This window comes from Oncorhynchus clarkii, chromosome 17 (genome assembly GCF_045791955.1).
Source record: "Oncorhynchus clarkii lewisi isolate Uvic-CL-2024 chromosome 17, UVic_Ocla_1.0, whole genome shotgun sequence".
Lineage (NCBI taxonomy): Eukaryota > Metazoa > Chordata > Actinopteri > Salmoniformes > Salmonidae > Oncorhynchus > Oncorhynchus clarkii.
The window spans coordinates 16,476,357-16,482,356 of NC_092163.1; positions in this window are offsets into that span (position 1 = coordinate 16,476,357).

Here is a 6,000-nt window from a genome sequence, read left to right on the forward strand (position 1 = left end):
CGTCCGGATTTCGCCGGGGTAGGCCGTCATTGTAAATAAGAATTTGTTCTTAACTGGCTTGGCTAGGTAAATAAAGGTGAAATCAAATTAAACAATCTCCTCTTGACATGGGGAGGGCTGGTGAGGACAGTTTCATGTATTCTTGATGTGTTCTTGCTGATTAGTATTGTTCTCCTCTCATAGAGGAGTAATAAAGGCCTAGTGCAGTCATTTTCAATAACAAATATTTGTATTTAGTCTATATTTATTTGTATAGAGTGCAGCTCCTTACTTCCTGCGGCTATGTTGAACTGTTGAATATTTAGTGTATGTGTATATAGGCTTGTTTCTGTCTATGTTATTACCACATTTTATTTATTTATTTCAAGTTTATTTAACCAAGTAGGCTAGTTGAGAACAAGTTGTCATTTACAACTGCGACCTGGCCAAGATAAAGCAAAGCAGTGCGACAAAAAGAACAAACACAGAGTTACACATAAACAAAGGTACAGTCTATAACACAAGAGAAAATAAAAATATAAATAAATAGAAAAATCTATGTACAGTGTGTGCAAAAAGAGTAGGTAGGTAGGCTAAAAATTGGCCATAGAGGCGAAAATAATTACAATTTAGCATTAATACTGGAGTGATAGATGAGCAGATGATGATGTGCAAGTAGAGATACTGGGGTGTAGAAGAGCAAGAGGGTAAGTAATACTATGAGGATGAGGTAGTCGGGTGTGCTATTTACAGATTGGTTGTGTACAGTTCTCAGTTCTCAGTAAGCTAGTCAGACAGCTGATGCTTAAAGTTAGAGAGGGAGATATAAGACTCCAGCTTCAGAGATTTTTGCAATTCGTTCCAGTCATTGGCAGCAGAGAACTGGAAGGAAATGCGGCTAGAGGAAGTGTTGGCTTTGGGGATGACCAGTGCAATATACCTGCTGGAGCGCGTGCTACGGGTGGGTGTTGCTATGGTGACCAGTAAGCTGAGATAAGGCGGAGCTTTACCTAGCAAAGACTTATAGATGACCTGGAGCCAGTGGGTTTGGTGACGGATATGTAGTGAGGGCCAGCCAACGAGAGCATACAGGTCGCAGTGGTGGATAGTACAGTTGAAGTCAGAAGTTACATACACTTAGGATGGAGTCATTAACACTCGTTTTTCAACCACTCCACAAATTTATTGTTAACAAACTATAGTTTTGGCAAGCCGGGTAGGACATCTACTTTGTGCATGACACAAGTAATTTTTCCAACAATTGTTTACAGACAGATTATTTATAATTTACTGTATCACAATTCCAGTCGGTCAGAAGTTTACATACACTAAGTTGATTCTGCCTTTAAACAGCTTGGAAAATTTGAGTCAATTGGAGGTGTACCTGTGGATGTACACTGCTCAAAAAAATAAAGGGAACACTAAAATAACACATCCTAGATCTGAATGAATGAAATATTGTTATTAAATACTTTTTTCTGTACATAGTTGAATGTGCTGACAACAAAAATGATCAATGGAAATCAAATTTATCAACCCATGGAGGTCTGGATTTGGAGTGACACTCAAAATGAAAGTGGAAAACCACACTACAGGCTGACTTTGATGTAATGTCCTTAAAACAAGTCAAAATGAGGCTCAGTAGTGTGTGGCCTCCACGTGCCTGTATGACCTCCCAACAATGCCTGGGCATGCTCCTGATGAGGTGGCGGATGGTCTCCTGAGGGATCTCCTCCCAGACCTGGACTAAAGCATCCGCCAACTCCTGGACAGTCTGTGGTGCAACGTGGCGTTGGTGGATGGAGCGAGACATGATGTCCCAGATGTGCTCAATTGGATTCAGGTCTGGGGAACGGGCGGGCCAGTCCATAGCATCAATGCCTTCCTCTTGCAGGAACTGCTGACACACTCCAGCCACATGAGGTCTAGCATTGTCTTGCATTAGGAGGAACCCAGGGCCAACCGCACCAGCATATGGTCTCACAAGGGGTCTGAGGATCTCATCTCGGTACCTAATGGCAGTCATGCTACCTCTGGCGAGCACATGGAGGGCTGTGCGGCCCCCCCAAATAAATGCCACCCCACACCATGACTGTCCCACCGCCAAACCGGTCGTGCTGGAGGATGTTGCAGGCAGCAGAACGTTCTCCACGGCGTCTCCAGACTCTGTCACGTCTGTCACATGTGCTCAGTGTGAACCTGCTTTCATCTGTGAAGAGCACAGGGCGCCAGTGGCGAATTTGCCAATCTTGGTGTTCTCTGGCAAATGCCAAACGTCCAGCACGGTGTTGGGCTGTAAGCATAACCCCCACCTGTGGACGTCGGGCCCTCATACCACCCTCATGGAGTCTGTTTCTGACCGTTTGAGCAGACACATGCACATTTGTGGCCTGTTGGAGGTCATTTTGCAGGGCTCTGGCAGTGCTCCTCCTGCTCCCCCTTGCACAAAGGTGGAGGTAGCGGTCCTGCTGCTAGGTTGTTGCCCTCCTACGCCCTCCTCCACATCTCCTGATGTACTGGCCTGTCTCCTGGTAGCGCCTCCATGCTCTGGACACTACGCTGACAGACACAGCAAACCTTCTTGCCACAGCTCGCATTGATGTGCCATCCTGGATGAGCTGCAGTACCTGAGCCATTTGTGTGGGTTGTAGACTCCGTCTCATGCTACCACTAGAGTGAAAGCACCGCCAGCATTCAAAAGTGACCAAAACATCAGCCAGGAAGCATAGGAACTGAGTAGTGGTCTGTGGTTACCCCCTGCAGAACCACACCTTTATTGGGGGTGTCTTGCTAATTGCCTATATTTTACACCTGTTGTCTATTCCATTTGCACAACAGCATGTGACATTTATTGTCAATCAGTGTTGCTTCCTAAGTGGACAGTTTGATTTCACAGAAGTGTGATTGACTTGGAGTTACATTGTGTTGTTTAAGTGTTCCCTTTATTTTTTTGAGCAGTGTATTTCAAGGCCTACCTTCAAACTCAGTGCCTCTTTGCTGACATCATTGGAAAATCAAAAGAAATCAGCCAAGACCTCAGATTTTATTTTTAGACCTCCACAAGTCTCTTTCATCCTTGGGAGCAATTTGCAAATGCCTGAAAAGACCACGTTCATCTGTACAAACAATAGTATGCAAGTAAAAACACCATGGGACCACACAGCCATCATACCGCTCAGGAAGGAGACGTGTTCTGTCTCCTAGAGGTGAACGTACTTTGGTGCATATCAATCCCAGAACAACAGTAAAGGACCTTGTAAAGATACTGGAGGAAGCAGGTACAAAAGTATCTATATCCACAGTAAAATGAGTCCTCTATCGACATATCCCGAAAGGCCGCTCAGCAAGGAAGAAGCCACTGCTCCAAAACCGCCATAACAAAGCCAGACTACGGTTTGCAACTGCACAAGGGGACAAATATCATACTTTTTGGAGAAATGTCCTCTGGTCTGATGAAATAAAAATAGAACTGTTTGGTCATAATGACCGTCGATATGTTTGGATGAAAAAGGGGGAGGCTTGCAAGCCGAAGAACACCATCCCAACCGTGAAGCACGGGGGTGGCAGCATCATGTTGTGGTCGTGCTTTGCTGCAGGAGGGACTGGTGCACTTCACAAAATAGATGGCGTCATGAGAAAGGAAAATTATGTGGATAGATTGAAGCAATATCTCAAGACTTCAGTCAGGAAGTTAAAGCTTGGTCGCAAATGGGTCTTCCAAAGGGACAATGACCCCAAGCATACTTCCAAAGTTGTGTCAAAATGGCATAAGGACAACAAAGTCAAGGTATTGGAGTGGCCATCACAAAGCCCTGACCTCAATCCTATAGAAAATGTGTGGGCAGAACTGAAAAAGCGTGTGCAAGCAAGGAGGCCTACAAACGTGATTCAGTTACACCAGCTCTGTCAGGAGGAATAGGCCAAAATTCACCCAACTTATTGTGGGAAGCTTTTTAAAAGGCTACCTGAAACATTTGACCCAAGTTAAACTATTTAAAAGCAATGCTACCAAATACTAATTGAGGGTATGTGAACTTCTGACCCACTGGGAATGTTATGAAATAAATAATTCTCTCTAATATTATTCTGACATTTCACATTCTTAAAATAAAGTGCTGATCCCAACTGACCTAAGACAGGGAATCTTTACTAGGATTTAATGTCAGGAATTGTGAAAACTGAGTTTAAATGTATTTGGCTAAGGCGTATGTAAACCTCCGACTTCAACTGTATATGGGGCTTTGGTGATAAAACAGGTGGCACTGTGATAGACTACATCCAGTTTGCTGAGTATTAGTGTTAGAGTGTTAGAGGCTATTTTGTAAATAACATCGCCGAAGTCAAGGATCAGTAGGATAGTCAGTTTTACAAGGGTACATTTGGTGGCATGAGTGAAGGAGGCTTTGTTGCGAGATAGGAAGCCGATTCTAGAACAAATTTTGGATTGGAGATGCTTAATGTGTGTCTGGAAGGAGAGTTTACAGTCTACCAGACACCTAGGTATTTGTAGTTGTCCACATATTCTAGGTCAGAAACGTCCAGAGTAGTGATGCTTGTCGGGCGGGAGGGTGCGGGCAGGAATTAGTTGAAGAGCATGCACTTAGTTTTAATAGTATTTAAAAGCAGTTGGAGGCAACGGAAGGAGTGTTGTATGGCGTTGAAGCACGTTTGGAGGTATATTAGCAGTGTTCAAAGAAGTGCCAGATGTATACAGAATGGTGTCGTCTGCGTAGAGGTGGATCAGAGAATCACCAGCAGCAAGAGTGACATCACTGATATATACAGAGAAAAGAGTCGTACCGAGAATTGAACCCTGTGGCACCCCCATAGAGACACCCCCACAGTCCTCCGATTTGACACACTGAATTCTATCTGAGAAGTAGTTGGTGAACCAGGCGAGACAGTCATTTGAGAAACCAAGGCTATTGAGTCTGCCGATAAGAATGCGGTGATTAAGAGAGTCGAAAGCCTTGGCCAGGTCGATGAAGACGGCTGCACAGTACTGTCTTTTATCGATGGCGGTTATGATATTGTTTAGGACCTCAAGCGTGGCTGAGGTGCACCCATGACCAGCTCGGAAACCAGATTGCATAGTGGAGAAGGTACGATGGGATTCGAAATGGTCGGTGATCTGTTTGTCAACTTGGCTTTCGAAGACCTTAGAAAGGCAGGGCAGGATAGATATAGGTCTGTAACAGTTTGGGTCTAGAGTGTCTCCCCCTTTGAAGAAGGGGATGACCACGGTAGCTTTCCAATCTTTAGGAATCTCAGATGATACGAGAGGTTGAACAGGCTAGTAATAGGGGTTGCAACAATTTAAGCGGATAACTTTAGAAATAGAGGGCCCAGATTGTCTAGCCCTGCTGATTTGTAGGGGTGCAGATTTTGCAGTTCTTTCAGAACAACAGCTATCTGGATTTGGGTGAAGGAGAAGTGGGGAGAGGGAGGGGGGTTGGGCAAGTTGCTGCAGGGGGTGCAGAGATGTTGGCCAGGGTAGGGGTAGCCAGGTGCAAAGCATGGCCAGCCGTGGAAAAATGCTTATTGATTTATCGTTGGTGACATTGTTTCCTATCCTCAGTGCAGTGAGCAGCTGGAAGGAGGTGCTGTTATTCTCCATGGACTTTACAGTGTCCCAGAACTTTTAAGAATTAGTGCTACAGGAAGCAAATTTTGGTTTGAAAAAGCTACGTATCACGGGGGCTATTCGATGCTAATGCAGTATGCCACAGGATGTTTTAGTGCTGGTCAAGGGCAGTCAAGTCTGGAGTGAACCTAGGGCTATATCTGTTCTTAGTTGTACATTTTTTGAATGGGGCATGCTTATTTAAGATGGAGAGGAAAGCACTTTTGAAGAGCAACCAGGCATCCTCTACTGTCGGGATGAGGTTAATATCCTTCCAGGATACCCGGGCCAGGTCGATTAGAAAGGCCTGCTCGATTAAGTGTTTTAGGGAGCGTTTGACAGTGATGAGGGGGTGGGGGGGATCGTTTGAATGCGGACCCAGGACGCAATGAGGCAGT